Below are 16,933 nucleotides of genomic sequence, written 5' to 3' on the forward strand. Positions count from 1 at the left end.
GGGCTAGATTTACTAAGCTGCGGGTTTGAAAAAGTGGGGAAGTTGCCTATAGCAACCAATCAGATTCTAGCTGTCATTTTGTAGAAAGCACTAAATAAATCAAAGCTAGAATCTGATTGGTTGCTATAGGCAACATCCCCACTTTTTCAAACCCGCATCTTAGTAAATCTAGCCCAAGGTTTTCTTTTTCACTGCACACATAGTTTTTTTCAATAATTCTGTGGTTTTATGCTGTTGCCTAAAACAAGAAACAAAAAACAAAAAAATTGTGTATACGAGCACACAAACTTAATAGTTAATAGCTCCTGAGCTCACATTCAACATTAGAAACATTTTGATTTAACAAAAATATAATTGTTAAATCATCCAGATTCTCTAAAATACTAAGGATTATTTTGTAGTCCCACAAACCTTATCCCCAACCCTAAGGAATTTCTGATAACATTATTTATAAAAATACATGACAAATACAAATACAAAGATAAAAATAATGCTTAGAGTGCTTTATTTAATATCATCATTTGTCGTGTAATTTTATGAATGATGATGTAAAACATCTTTGCTTTTGGAAGTACCTTAATGCTGTTTTGTCTACTTAATTTATCGAACTTTCTCAAACTTTATTTTTAAGAGTTTTGAAATGTTTTCAACGATTATAAACGGTCCCTATTTTATATATGAGACCTGTAACTATTTATTATTATTAATTTTTATTTATAGGGCGCCACTAGGTGTCCGCGGCGCCGTACAGGGACAAACGAAATTACAATACGAGGTGAGACAGCACAGTACAGTAAACAATAATCACAGTAACTCAGTGAGCTCAATGCACAGCTAGAGGGGCGGGGAAGAGGAGAGGGGATGGTCTGCCAACAACGGCACCTAGGAGGGAGGGCACGGATGAGAGGGAGACCCCCAGGGGGAAGAGGAGGGAGCGAGAGGGGGCGGGGGAAGAGGGTCCTCGAGGAGGAGGCAGGGAAGCTGGCGAGCAGAGTTGAAAGTGGAGAAGACAGGAGGAGAGAAGACCCTGCTCAAAGGAGCGTACAATCTAAGGGGTGGGGTAGACTGACAGAGAGACACAGGGGAGAGAGACCTAACTAACATTATATAGCACGAATATAATATATATTTCTTTCTATTTCTCTCCTCCCCTTTGCCCCCAAACTACTTAAGTGATTACTGTACAAACTGTTTCACTTTCTCTCCTCTCATCCCATTCTTGACTTTGTAATCAGCTTACTGTCTCCAAGACTCCACTGAAACTGCTCTCACAGAAGTGACCAATGATCTACTTACTGCAAAGTCTAAGGGTCATTTCTCCATGCTCATTCTCCTGGACCAATCTGCTGCTTTTGACACGGAGTTTCCGATTGGAGAACTGGCCGCCTCTGCTTCCTGACGTCATCGCGACGTGTGTCAATCTAAATTTAAAGCGGCAATGTTCGGTTAAGTGTTTAACCACTTAACCTTAGGGGACCCCACATTGCCGCTTTAAATTTATTTATTGACACACGTCGCAAGTAGAAGCGGTCAGTTCTCCAGTCGGAAAGTCTTCCTGTTATTCTGCTGCTGTCTCAAGGTAAGTCGCATTATTTTAAAGTCGATTTTGTATTCTTTCGGGGGTTTTATTGGAGGCATGCCAGGTGTCGGAATTACCACCATCGTTTAATCGTACCCCACCCAAATGGACGTACATTCGAACATGAATTAGGCCCGTAATACTCTCCTGAATTTGCATGTGGCTTTCTTAATTGCTCTTCAAAACATTTAAGTGGCAGTTTTTAATTGCCTGCAACACATCTGGTATATGACAGAAAACACGTTGTTAGTCTCTGACCTAAACAAAACATTTGTAGCCATCTGGATAGGAACACAATAGGCCGACGGAGTCTATTTTTAGAAGCTGCTGTGCTGTATTTTTATGTCCTAGGATCAGCATATTAAATAGGGAGCTGTAAGCAGTCAGTTGACCTCGATGAAACTATATATTTTTGTTGTCATATTGACAGCATTAATGATATAAATAAAAAAAGACAGAAAACGAACAAATTTCCAGTCCATCCACACACATGAATTATTAAGCGTTAACCTTTCTTTGTGAATATAATTAATGTCTCCACTACCTAGACAGCCTGGCTGACAATTGTCTGACCTGTGAACGCCATCTTAATAAATTTTCCGACTGTGCGAAGGAATGTAGACATAGGGTTAATGATGAGTTTCCTATAGGGTAAGTGGTGAAGGACGTTAAATTGTATGCATAAAACTAAAAGCACATACATCATAAATTGCATGCACTTACAATGATGTTTTGCAACCATCTGTATACATTACAGGTTGTGTTATTGCAGGTAGTGTATTTGATAAATATTAAATTCATGCCTATTCTCACCATAAGGCATGAATAGCATTGGATGTATAGGAAGTATTTTTTGCTGTAACAGGAAAGAAATATGAATTAAGGTATTCCCAAAATGAAACTGATGTTGTTTTAACGAAGGAGAGGGAATGCTAGTAGTGTTATTGAAATGTGTTATGAGGCAAGACTATTAAAATTTTATGTGGCTAAAGGTTGGGTTAATCTTAAAGTACCCAAGGTTGTATATACATGCTGAAATTATATAAATCTGAACAGGATTACATTTGTTAAAATATGTAATGGTGCTATAAAGCAGGAGCACAATTTAAAGGAAAAGGCAACTTTGGGTGTAGTTCCAAAAGTCAAACATAAATGGAGAAAATTACGTATCTGAGGTCCGGTGTTCACAAGATCCAGCAGGCCTCCCGATGTCTGCCACAATCCGGTGATCCTTTCTTTGCTCCTGCAGGCAAAGTTTTGTTGATGGAGAATATGCTGCCTGTATGCAAATGGCGTAGTCGACAGGAACAACGAGAGTTCCTTGATGACAGTCACTTTTTTTTATCATATGGGCAGAATGTTGTCCAGTGGACTGGAGAGAGCATCTCCGGATCGCAGCAGATACTCCGGTAGTACATCTGTTTACAAATCTTAAAGCTGAATGCAGCTTCCTAATTTTAAAATATGTTGACTTGGCAGATTGAAACATGAGAAGGGCATCACTTGTGATGCAAAAAAATTTATAGTTGATGTTTATGTTTTTTGTTTTAATTTCTTCTCTCATATCTATTTGCACATAACAGTTCCATTAATTACTGCCTATAATTATTGGTGACTTATTTTAAAAGAGTTTCCTTAAAATTTTAAGTTACACAGGGTTGTTCTGTTCACACACAAAGGCAACAAAACAATAAACAACTCTATCTAGATGATATAAAATTTGTTGAAAAACACATAGGAAGCAAAAGAGGTAATCAATAAATAAAATATTTTAAAGATGGAAACCCCATTATAAGTTTCTACGCCACGAAAGTAATGCGTTTTCTGCTTGTTCATCAAATGCAAGATGCTTTGTAAATATCACAAAATTTATTTTGTTTTTATTGCAAATGCATTCTGCTAAGCATTAATAGACTAAATATTACACTAACATTATGTCTGGTCAACAGATATCTGTGTACCAAACACAATGAAAATCTGCTTGGTTTAGAAAATGTATCACGCTTGGTCCCACAGGATAGTCAAAATAATTAGAACTTCTTGACCAAAACATGCTTTTGTGGGCAAAAACTGCTCAGCGCACAAACTGGCTGCTAAATGCACAAGTAAATATTTATTTTCATGTATAATGTATTAACAATGGTATTTTTACACTTAAACCAGCATTAATATTCAGCTGAGTGAATAATCTAGATTTAAATTCAACAAGCATATACTTTATGCAGTCAACAGCTTTTCTTCTATATTTGTGTAACTGTGGTATAGTTACAGTTCATGATATCTGGTCATTAAGTGATCAACATATTGTTGAGAACTCACTCCCATCAGTCCCTGCCCCATTGGAGCTTACAGTCTAAATTCCCTAACATACACAGAGAGAGAGAGACAGACTAGGGTCAATTTTGATAGCAGCCAATTAACCTACCAGTATGTTTTTGGAGTGTGGGAGGAAACCGGAGCACCCGGAGAAAACCCATGTATATAAGGGGAGAACATACAACTTAGCATAAGATCCTGGCCCACCATGTGTATGAGACAAGTTCTTTGTCACCCTATGCAACCCCATGGTCATAATTATCAATTCCACACGTTCCATGCATGCATTATACACAATGGTACTGTGACATATTTCTCCAAACAGTGAAACATTATACCAAAGATGACCACCACATAATATAACAACATGGCACCCTGTTCTACACAATAGACCAGAAAAGTGGAACTGTGCAAAGTTCTATCTGGTAACCAGTATAAAATTCAAGCCAAATTATCTAGGGGCTAGTATACAATACAATAACCAATTCTCTGATGGCTAGTGTTAAAGATAAAAACCATTCTACACTGGCTAGTACACAATACAGATCCCATTCTCTGGAGTCTACTGAGCATTTCTTGCACACCTTGTACTCTGGTGGCTAGTGGAAAATACAGCTTTATTGATAGACTATAATGGATGCAGAATTTGCAAATACAATGCAGACTGCCCTTCCACAGAATGGTGAAGTAAGAGTAGAGCTTTGAGATTACATTTCCGTGCCCCTCTGCAAAATTTGATTTGTGCTAATTTGCTGTGGAATTTCGCACACCTATAGAAGTGACTCTTCAACCTGATCTCCAACATTAGAGTCATTAGTTCTTGTTCGAGAAAGAAGACTTTATGTCATGAAACTTTACATGAACAAAACTGAGATTTTATCCTAAACACAAAATGTACTAGAAGTGATTCTTCATGCTAAATAATGACAGTGATACAGTTTGACCTTCCATCTCAAGCACCGAGTCTATTATCGCTGAGATCCCAAATGTCATCTTAGTGCTAAACTAAACACCACAGCATGTATCTTTTTGGGGGTCTGATTTAACAAAATCTCAGTATTACATTATTCTTTTTCCATCTATCGGAAAGTAGCAATCTTTTTTATAAGCAGTTACATTAAATTGCTTAGTCATATACGTGTAGCAACTTGATTACAGGGCGGTTAAATTACATAGCTAAGTCTTTTTAAGTCTTGCGATACATAGAAATTTTATTAATGTGTTTGGAGTACTGGACTATTCCAAGCTATAAACACTGTGGTATATAATAACAATAGGATAATGTGCTCCCAGGCGCAGAAGACTGTGGTATAAAAGAAAGAGGCAATAATTCTTATGTACGGTACAAATGTAGAGTCAGATGCTTCCCTTACCAACTATTTAGTCATGCTTTAACTTTGAAAACTGAATACAACAGTTCTAAATACAACTCATTTTTCTGCCGTTAAAATTAGAGTTGATTGAAGCAATCTTTTGACTTTCATATAGCCCTTGATTTTGGGAGTCAAACATAGCCAAATTATTTATTACACCATTTAAGCTCCTAAAGACTGAATACAAGAGTGTTAAATACAACTTATATTTCTGCTGTTAAAATTAGAGTTGAGCGAAGCAATTTGTTGACTTTCACATAGCCCTTGATTTTGGGATTCAAACATAGGAGAATCATCCATTAGACAATTTAAGCTCCTAAAGACTGAATACAACAGTGTTAAATACAACTCATATTTCTGCCATTAAAATTAGAGTGGATTGAAGCAATCTTTTGACTTTCATATAGCCCTTGATTTTGGGAGTCAAACATAGTAGAATCATCCATTAGACAATTTAAGCGCCTGCCTAAGACCCAGAGGGAACTGAGTGGTCCGGAGGAAGGAATGGAACCTAAACTCATAGTTTTCCCGAGTTACCCATTGGAACTTTAAATTGGTTATTTTGGACAACACGTTCTATAAACATAAAAATTAAAATAAAAAAAACATATTATAAACTTTTTTGTTTGAATCAGTAAGAAAACATTTGAAAATCAGTTTTGATGAGAATGCAACTATCGTTCCAATGGGGCTGTCATTTCTAGTCATACTCTCTGTAGTTGACATATCACATTATGGTGGGTGTTAATATAATGAATGAGCCACTGGTTAGAGGTACAATCAATAAGACAGGCGAAAGAACACTCGCATATAAAGTACTAAAACTAATTAAAAATAGGAATTGGTTAGAGGTAATAAATATGTATAACATGTGTTCATTTGATCAAACTCTGAACACTGTATCAAACAATCTAAAAACACGTTACATAAAACAATTACAAGCTCACAAGTGGGACTCTATATCTATATGCATCTGAACTGAGTAACAATAGCTAGGTTTAACAATATCGACAGGTAAACAATTCACTATGAAATGGTAGTGGGGGGGTGTCACAAATTGCATGATTCCCTGAATGAATTGGCACATGCAGAAGAAGAGTGATTTCATAGTAACTATTGAAGTGGGATTATACAGAGGTGGATTTAAGCGCTTTCAGTTGCAAAAGTGATCAGGTTCTGGAGAAATTACAGAAATTATAATAAAAGAAAATGTAAGGGTATGAAATGCATTGACTTGTGAGGTTAAGTGCAATGTCTAGGGTGTAAATGTATCAAGATACAGCTTTTAAAAGTGGAGATGTTGCCTATTATTATTATTATTATTATTATTAATTTTTATTTATAGGGTGCCACAAAGTATTCGTAGCGCCTATAGCAACCAATCAGATTCTAGCTATCATTTATTTAGTACATTCGACAAAATGATAGCTAGGATCTGATTCGTTGCTGTAGGCGACATCTCCACTTTTGAAACCCAAAAGAAACTCGCAGCTTGATACATTTACCCCTAGATGTTACATCGGCTGATATATTCTGTATTTTTTCTGGTTTTGTTTATTTCTGTTTGATGAGACTTGTGTTACATTATTATATTACATATATTGGGGCACATCGAGAGGTAGAGGCACATGCGTTCAGAATGTAATCAGAGAAAAGAAGCCTATTTACTGGCAAGTAAGATGCATTCAGCTCAGAAACAGTAGTATGTGCGCCAGGTGTACAACAAGCATACAAGTGGCTCCACTATAGAGTAGAGAAAAAGTAGATAATTGATGGCGTTATTAGAAAATGATAAAGCCACATTACCATTTTTGCACCCAATATAATAATGTAACGAAGTATCATATGCCCATACAACAAAATACAAATTTGTCATCTCTGTAGATTCATCCACGTCCAGTTGGGTCACAATTATATGAATACGCCCTTACGGTACTCAGTCTACACTTTCCTGGCCCGGTTCCACTTCTCTAGGCTTAATGGAGGTGTAAGGAGATTCAAGTCAACAATCAGCAAACAGCTATATATGGACATGAAAAATTATATTATTTCCCAGAGCGCTTCAATATATCACAGCAGCCAAAATCACATCAACAGGAGAACCACCCTCCTAAACACATGGATAAAAATATACAAAAGATGGATCAATAGGCGCTAGATATGCTTTATATAGATAATGGCAGCCCCAATGAATATCAACAATCTAAATGAATGTCTTTCTATTTTCTTCGCCTTTTTTCTACATCGTTTCATGACCATGAATGTGAAGACCCATAAAGGAAAGAAATAAATATAATAGTGAAGTAAATATCAACAAGAACATTCTGTAATATTCAATGGAATACCTTACCAGGTGGGGGAAAGAAAATCACCCAAAAGTCCTAGTGAAGTAATAATAGATGTGAGTTCAATCACCACAGTTTCTTTCAACCCCCAATGGTATTATGCCTACATCAATCTTGAGCAATAAAGACTTTATCGCATTTCTCTTGAGTAGATTCCCTCAGCAATCTGTCTTGTGCCTTCTCTTTATCAGGTCAAATCATACAGATGGTACAGAAGATACAGCGTGTATGAAGGAAGGAAATATATTCTCCCTAAATCCAACGCGTTTCGATCATAATCTGGGATCTTTATCAAGGTGCATACACCTTGATAAAGAGGAGGATCGAAACGCGTTGGTGATTAGACTGTGTCCCTGCAGATGGAGTATTGTGAGATCTACACACGTTGGAGTTAGGGAGAGTATATTTCCTTCCTTCACACACGCTGTATCTTCTGTACCATCTGTATGATTTGACCTGATAAAGAGAAGGCACAAACGAATTGCTGTGGGAATCTACTCAAGAGAGATGTGATAAAGCCTTTATTGTTCAAGCTTGTTCAAGATTGATGTACGCATAATACCATTGGGGGTTTAAAGAAACTGTGGTGATTGAAGTCACATCTATTATTACTTCACTGGGACTTTTGGGTGATTTTCTTTCCCCCACCTGGTAAGGTATTCCATTGGATATTACAGAATGTTCTTGTTGTTATTTACTTCACTATTATATTTATTTATTTCCTTTATCGGTCTTCACATATAAAGTATAAAGAAAGACATTCATTTGGATTGTTGATATTCATTGGGACTGCCATAATCAATGTGAAGCATATCTAGCGCCTATTGATCCATCTGTTGTATATTTATATACAGACATGTGCATGCGCAGTTTTGATGTGCCTGCGGAGTACGGATATGAGTGTCTTGCGCACAAAATATACAAAGATGTGTGCATCCAACTCTAAGTAGTGCAGTTTGATAGGCGGGGAATTAAATGCACATTAACTGTATTAGGAAGATAGAAAATGCAAAGGACAAAATGCAAAAATGTTTTTGCAAACTGTATTGTTCAGCAGGTTGCTTGAAAGGTCACTGCAGTATAAGGCAAAGGGATTTTCTAAATTTTGCAATGAGAGCAATCTCTGTCCTCCAGAATTGATGACTTAGCTGGGAATAAGGGAGGAAAAACTGCACCGCAAAGGATTTCTCAAATGTAAAATGTGAGCTCTTTCTGAGTCAAATACAACCAAGAAAGATTTGTGATTTAAAAATAAAAACGAGGGACTTAGAAACCTGGCATTGTACTGTGTATGAATCGAGGGATGAACAGTTGTACCGAGGACAACGACACATATATAGATTGACAAGTCTCAATGTTTTCTTATTGTCCAAACCTTCTTTGATCTTCATATTTGTATTACTAAGACACCTGGGAGTAAATGTATCAAGCTGAGAGTTTTGCAGCAGATTTGAAAAGTGGAGATGTTGCCTATAGCAACCAATCAGATTCTAGCTATCATTTTGTAGAATGTACTAAATAAATGATAGCTAGAATCTGATTGGTTTTTCAAACCCACTGGAAAACTCTCAGCTTGATACATTTTACCCCCTAGTCTACTATCGTCACTTTAGTTTGCGCAAATGCCCACACATAACTATGGGCATTCCCACTTCATGATAGCCTGCTGGACTGCTGGCTGAGATGGAAATGTGTGTGATGAAAAAATAAAAAAGAACGTCTTCTGGCCTGTTTTTTTTCCACCCCCCCCATTATATACGGCTTTTTTATAACTCATTTATGTCTTTAATGAATAAACTCCTTGAAACTCATTAAAATATCTCATCTCACAACACATTGGCCATTAATGACCCCGGCCTGCTTTCAACATCCTTGTAGTACCTCCCAAAAGAAGAATCAAAACGTTCCCAAGCCATGGACTCTGACTCCACTATTTTCATGCCTGATTACTAGAGATGCTCAAAAATGTTGAACATTTTATCAATTTTAGGTTTTTATGTATAATGTCGTCTAATGGGATTTTAAGCTACATTTGTGTATTATATTTTTCTTCCATATAAACTTCCTTTGGGATGCTCCAAGCCACCACTACTGACAAAGTCTTATGACAAAACATGTTGGAGCGTGGCTTGGAGCAAGTTCAAATCATGTACGGAAGTCTATTGCTCCTGACTGTTCTGAAACCAGACAGATCGGAATCCAAAGCCAACAGTCGTGTGGCGGTGATATACTTGTTTATAGGCTTGTTTATTCGGTGAATATGTTTTTCAACTCATTTTAATACAAGTTAAAGAAATTCTGCACCATAGAAGTGCCGCCTGCTCTTGTTTTGTTTGAGATGCAATTCCCGTTTAGATCGGTTAAGGTGAGTGTGAAGTCGCTGAGAATGCGGTCAACTTGTCCATTGAAGATCTAGTGAATTGAAAGACACCCACAGTATTGCAGCTTGTTGGATATTGTAATATATTTGAGGGTGATTTGCGCACGTTGTTATGATTTATACTTATATTTTATACTTATTTTTTAAATTTGATCACAGTTTAACCAGTTGGAAGACAAAGAGCATGTTTATGGTACAATCTTCAATAGACCCCAATTTGACTTTGTGGTTTAAAATTTGCAGCTCACGTTTTCCGTGTTCAAGGTTCGCTGATTATGTTTGAGGTTCGTGCAGAAAGTTTGCTGTTCGAGGCTGGCCGTTCTATTAATTTTGTTTTAAAATGTAACAGTTTAATGTCAAATGTGTTCGGGCTGGTTCGATCATCAGGGTCTGGCAGGCAAATTGTAGCCCGAGGGCTAGACTCGGCTCAGCAGGTAGCCCAGTGATCCAGCCCAAGGTAGTCCACTAGGGGGCCCTCCTGGTTCCCAAGCCCAGCCAGTCCCTGTCAATCATTGGTCAACAGGGTCAAACATTGTCAAACATGTTCAACACGCTAGAATTGAGCTCTGATTTTTTAAATCAATCTAAATTTTGAGAAATTCCACCTAATTCGTGTACAGTTTAGCTTGAAAAACACTTTGCATTTGTTCTGGTTAACTACTGAACAGCCATAGATCTTAAATATTCTCCCCGAAACCCTTACAAGGCAGCGCCGCTTTAAATTTAAGCGCTGAAGACGCCGATCTCACCGGAGTTGAAGAATCCAGACATTGATACATTTACCCCCAAGTGTTTTTATAAAAGTCTCAGGACCCATACTCCATATATATTTCAATAAACAAGTAAGTTTTCCCAAATTCATTAGAATATACAACAAACCCGTCAACCAAAGATTCACTCTATGGAAGATGTTCCATAAAAGTGGAGTAATCTGAAAATATTCTTAAAATATTTAATGGGATTAATATACAAGTTTACAGAAATTCCTATTTAAAGTTTATATTTATAATTTAATATCTTAAAAAAATGTTTTTAGATGCTTTTATAGTTGTTGTTTTTTTATTTTCTTTTATCTTCAAGCAGAATAATTTCCTTCTTTTTTAATATGGAGTTTTGAAATATAGAATAAAAAGCACAGGAGTAATTATGTAATTTTTCAGTCTAAAGCACCTTACATTAAACACTGGACCTGATCACCTTTCCCTTTGAATTCATTTAAGTCTACTTTTTTTTTTTACCCTTACCTAACAAAAATCCAATTATATAAACATGCATGAAGACGCCCTGACACAAATAATAACTGCACATGACAAGTTCATTTCAATTAGAGTTTTCTTGAAGGGCTCAATTAAAAAAGGACTAGATCGCGAGTATCGCCACTACCCTGCTAATTTCTTGATGTCAGAATGGGGAGAATGTCTCCTGGCTAAATAACAGTTTCAGAAGAGTTATCACAGAACTATAAAGTTATAATTATCCTATGATTTATCATATGTACTGTACGATTTAAGCTAACAATCTGCATTCAAAACTAAATATTAAACTTGGACAATAACAATAAATATACAATTATCTATTTTCTGTAGTATTAGTTACAAGGCTAACTAAGTAACTTCTAACTAGAACTACAGAAAATAGATAATTTTATATTTACGATATTTTTTTTTGTCCCTGTTTGATATTTAGTTTTGAATGCAGATTGTTAGCTTTTGGATCAAGCATCTCCTATACCTACTGTCATGTGAGGCAGGGGCGGCTGGGCCGGGGGGCAGGGGGGCAATCACGGCTGCTAGGGCCGCCCGCCCCCTGGAAGTAATATAAATGTGATGCGGCCGCCTGTGGCCGCATCACGTGTCACGTGGTGCGGCCGCCTGTGTGGCGTTTGCCCCCCGGGCTGACGTCCGTCAAATGCTGTCCACTTTACCTATAAAAAGTTATTTGAGTTTGGTTTGAAAACCAAACTTTTTGTCGCACTTCAGCCTCCTTACTTGAGAGGTGAATGTACATGATTTTAACTCGATTTCTGTGATGTGTGAGCATGAATGTAAGTGTAGGACTTACAAAAAAATTAGGACCCTTAGCCTTGGGTTGTTAGCTGAAATGATGTGATTAAAAGTTGAACCAATACCTCATATTATCATTCATACCTATTCATTGTACTAAATATATACAAGTTTGCAGTGTGGAGCAACAGCAGCTGTACCTCAGTAAGTCGGTAGATAGAGAGTGTGCAAACAGTGTAGTATGCTTACCAACCGTGGGTAAATCACTGGAACAACACTACTCACATTTAAATGTAAATGATAGTGGTTATTTGGATGTGGATGGGTCTTTGGTCAGAATTTCTGAATATTAATGCAACCCCAGGGTCACAATGCACTGTATAACTTGTCATGTAAAGTAACTCAGGAATGTCAGGAATTATGTCACAAATAGAGTAGAGAGCTCTGAAAATGCATAAAGAATGAGTTACTTATTAAACCTCAAAGCATACAAGAATTGACAATGGTTTGAGATACATCAGAATTGCATATTGGCAGGATGTCAAGAACTCAGGATAGCACATGAATAGCAGAGTTCAAGAACTAAGCACACTGGTAGCAGGGTGTCAGGAACTCAGGATAGCACCCTGGTAGCACAGAGGAACTCAGTATTGCACACTGGTAGCAGGGTGTCAGGAACTCAGGATAGCACATTGGTAGCAGAGGCAGGGGAACTCAGTATTACACACTGGTATCAGAGTGTCAAAAACTCTGGATAGCACACTGGTAGCAGGGTTCCATAAACTCAGGATAGCACACTGGTAGCAGAGGTAGGGAAACTCAGCATTATGCACTGGTAGCAGGGTGTCAGGAACTCAGGATAGCACACTGGTTGCAGAGGCAGGGAAACTCAGCATTACACATTGGTAGCAGGGTGTCAGGAACTCAGGATAGCACACTGGTAGCAGAGGCAGAAGAACCCAGCATTACACACTAGTAGCATGGTGTCAGGAACTCAGGATAGCACACTGGTAACAGAGGCAGGGGAACTCTGCATTACACACTAGTAGCAGGGTGTTAGGAACTCAGGATAGCACACTGGTAGCAGAGGTAGGGAAACTCAGCATTATGCACTGGTAGCAGGGTGTCAGGAACTCAGGATAGCACACTGGTTGCAGAGGCAGGGAAACTCAGCATTACACATTGGTAGCAGGGTGTCAGGAACTCAGGATAGCACACTGGTAGCAGAGGCAGAAGAACTCAGCAATACACACTAGTAGCATGGTGTCAGGAACTCAGGATAGCACACTGGTAACAGAGGCAGGGGAACTCTGCATTACATACTAGTAGCAGGGTGTTAGGAACTCAGGATAGCACACTCGTAGCAGAGTATCAGGAATACAGAATCACAGGAACAGAACCTACTGAGAAATGCAGCAGGATTGATTAACTGGGATGGCAGTAGCCCACGATACAGTGGTATCTCTGGCGATAATATGGCATTGCAACTACAAAGTCCACAGTCAACACGGACCAGAGTTTCAAGACAGGACACCAAGTGTGTACTCCTCAGAGTAGTGTAAATAGCAAGAACTATGTATGTTGAAACCTAATACTATATTAAACAATGTTAAAAACTCTTACAAGATTAAAACTAAGTTAAATAATATCTGCATGTCTCCTTGTGTAGAGCATGAGCGTTCAGCTTTTATAGCCTAAACTTGTTTAATTATCTATATATTGGAAACAGGTCCTGTCACTTGACTCATTTTGTGTTCCATAATAGAAGATGTGAAAGAAAAACTCACCTACGTCTTAAAATCAGCTATTTTATCTACTCTGTTAAAGTCAATGAAATCATGAATTCCACGATTCATTTTATATTAATTTCTTTCAATAGCTAATAACATAATTTCCCAGCAATTTTATTCATTTATGTGCTCCCGTGTGGTTGAAAACAAGATTTGAAGTGATCTTCTATTCTGTAGCACTAAGGGTGGTGTTAGAGCATAGTGCTTCAGTTCAGAAAAAATAGCATGTACCATCCTCAAACGTAATTGGAACAATATCACAGGGGAGGAGCGATCCCCATTCACTCCAAACTATCATGACAGCAGGGACTGAGCTTTTATGAATGCTGAATTTTTCTGGCCAGAAAAGTACTTCTGTGCAATAATTAAAAACTAAGAGTAGCCCTCGATACTTGCCAAGTCGTATTCCTTAAACTCACTGGTGTTTTAATTGTGTTGTTAATGCTGTGAAAATACAAACAGTTGATGCAATCCAGGTCAATTGAAATTAATGTAAAATGCTCCCATTACACTATATAAATAGCATTTTCCCAAGCAAGTAAAAAACTGTTAGGGGTAGACTTATTAAAGCTTCTAAAAAATAAAAAGTGGAGGTGTTGCCGATAGTAACCAATTAGATTCTATTTATCTTTTATCTAGTATATTCTAGCATGTCGTAGCTATAACCTGATTGGTTGCTATGGGCAACACCTCCACTTTTACTTTTTAGAATGTTTGGGAGATCTAGAATTTCGAAGCACTCAGAAATGCTCCTAGAGTTTTTTTTAGCTTTTCAAAGTAGCTGAATCATAATGCTGCTAAAATAAAGGTGCCAGTCAATTTATTATCTTTTATTATCTATGAAGTGCCGTTTTAAGCAAACAGATAAAGCAAATACAATATTATTTTGTACCATTTTTAGATTCTTTTATTCTCTTTATCAACATCAAAAAGGTTAATTTGCTAACACAAAGTTTTTTTGCTGTTGTTTTACATGAACCTTTGACATAAGTCTGTATCATGTACAACAGTTTGTAACAACATAAAAATGAAACCTTTTGGGAGGTTCATGATTTGAGCTTCCAAATATGTCAAATTACATTGTAGCACAACAATCCTTTCTGCGTACCTTTAAACTGTGGCATTCAATCATTAAGCCGGAGCTACAGAATTGTTAATGTTTGTTCTCCTTTTTAAAGGATAATACTGCAGCTTGCATTATGTCTACCTTGTGCGTTTCTCTTTTAATATTTCAATGCTTGCTTCTTTTTGTATTTAATTCTGCTGGAATAGTATACTGTGAGTCACATCTCTTTTCTGGAACCCCATTTTCACCCTTTATTGTGTTTATTAATTATTATCATCTCTGCAACAACTGTCCTAAAATACATGTACGGTTGGCAGCATTTCTTTTGCATTAAAGAGAAAATATACCAGAAAGAAATAATTTGTCTTTATAGAACTGGAGCGTGACACCAATTCGATATGTTTATAGGCTGCACTTCAATACATGTAATAGAATATAGAGAGGCTGCAAGGGTGTAAAATTCCATCCCCAGACCCCATAGCAAAATTTGATGGGGAGATGGTTGGAAATGCCGATCCATCCATGTGATCTGCTCTCCATGATTGTATCGCTAGGACATTGCATCTCTGCAAATTAGCCTGTACAAATTCAAGTTGCGCAATGTTTTGCTGTGATTTTAATTACCTTTGTTAAGCGCATGAGGGACCTGATTCATTAAGGATCTAAACTTGAGAAACTTCTTATTTCAGTCTCCTGGACAAAACCATGTTACAATGCAAGGGGTGCAAATTAGTATTCTGTTTTGCATATAAGTTAAATACTACCTGTTTTTTAATGTAGCACACAAATACTTGATAGCTTATTTGTACACTGAAATTTAAAGTTGATATTTGTGTGCTACATGAAAAAACAGGCAGTATTTAACTTATGTGCAAAACAGAATACTAATTTGCACCCCTTGCATTGTAAAATGGTTTTGTCCAGGAGACTAAAATAAGAAGTTTCTCAAGTTAAGATCCTTAATGAATTAGGCCCGAAGTTATCTTTTAAAGCTACATTACCAACTATGAATGACCTGGCTCTTCCCATCTCTGCAAACTCCAGGGGCTTGCTCAAGCAGCCATTTTTCCCCAGGACTCCGTGGTTCATCTGACAGCCCTGTCCGAAATCTGTGCTGCTGCTGAAGGGGTGTGGGAGCAATAATGGAGATTGCAGTTGGTTCTCATGCTCACATCTTCCCCTCTGCTCCTCCACAACCAATTTAAAGCTGTGAATTTAAATATTTGCCCACAGACAGAGAGGGAGAGACTAGGGTCAATTTTTTTGAAAGCATCCAATTAACCTACCAGTATGTTTTTGGAGTGTGGGAGGAAATGCATTAATGCTTGATTAATGTGTTGAACATTACTTACTGGGAGCCTAAGGGTTACCACTAAAGGGGGAATCTGATGTAGCGGGCATGACACTTGTTGGCTCAGGCATTGTCGTCAGTGAAAATACTCCACTGCCAACTTTTGCTCGCTATGATATTCTGGCCCTCCAGCTGCCTACAAGACCTATCTGCAAATGGTTGTGCATAGCATTAGTACTGATGTACTTCCCAAAAGCAGAAAGTGGCTGTACGCCCATGTATGTGAAAGGAGCTCAAATACACCAATCTCTGCTATTTCAGTCTTTCCCAGCCGATGGCGTTAAATGATTGAATCAACTGAGGAGAGTCCAATACCTTTAAATATTTACTGACACGTGGATTGATGTCTGACACTTCTGTGCATCATACGCCTTTCTCTTCCTCTAGCATTCATCTTTTCCATTCCTACCTCAAAAATATTATCGACCAATCTTAAATAGTAATCGTGCTTCCTCTTAATATCATATTTCTACAACACTATAGTCAGTGGCAATGCATTGTCTCTTGGCAGGAGCTGGAGGCTGTTAGGTTGGCATCTTCTCTGTAGAGCAGCAAAATGGGCAAGATCACTGACAGGCTGTCTACATGACTTTCCTCTCCTTTATATCATTTAACAATATGACATACGCTTTATCCTAATATATTAACAATAATTGCTATGTGTATTACTGCAGGCATATTGTGCATGTCAACGGTGAAGACAGTTACGTGGCTAAATGGACCGGTATTC

Source organism: Mixophyes fleayi, chromosome 12 (genome assembly GCF_038048845.1).
Source record: "Mixophyes fleayi isolate aMixFle1 chromosome 12, aMixFle1.hap1, whole genome shotgun sequence".
In the NCBI taxonomy this organism is placed as follows: domain Eukaryota; kingdom Metazoa; phylum Chordata; class Amphibia; order Anura; family Limnodynastidae; genus Mixophyes; species Mixophyes fleayi.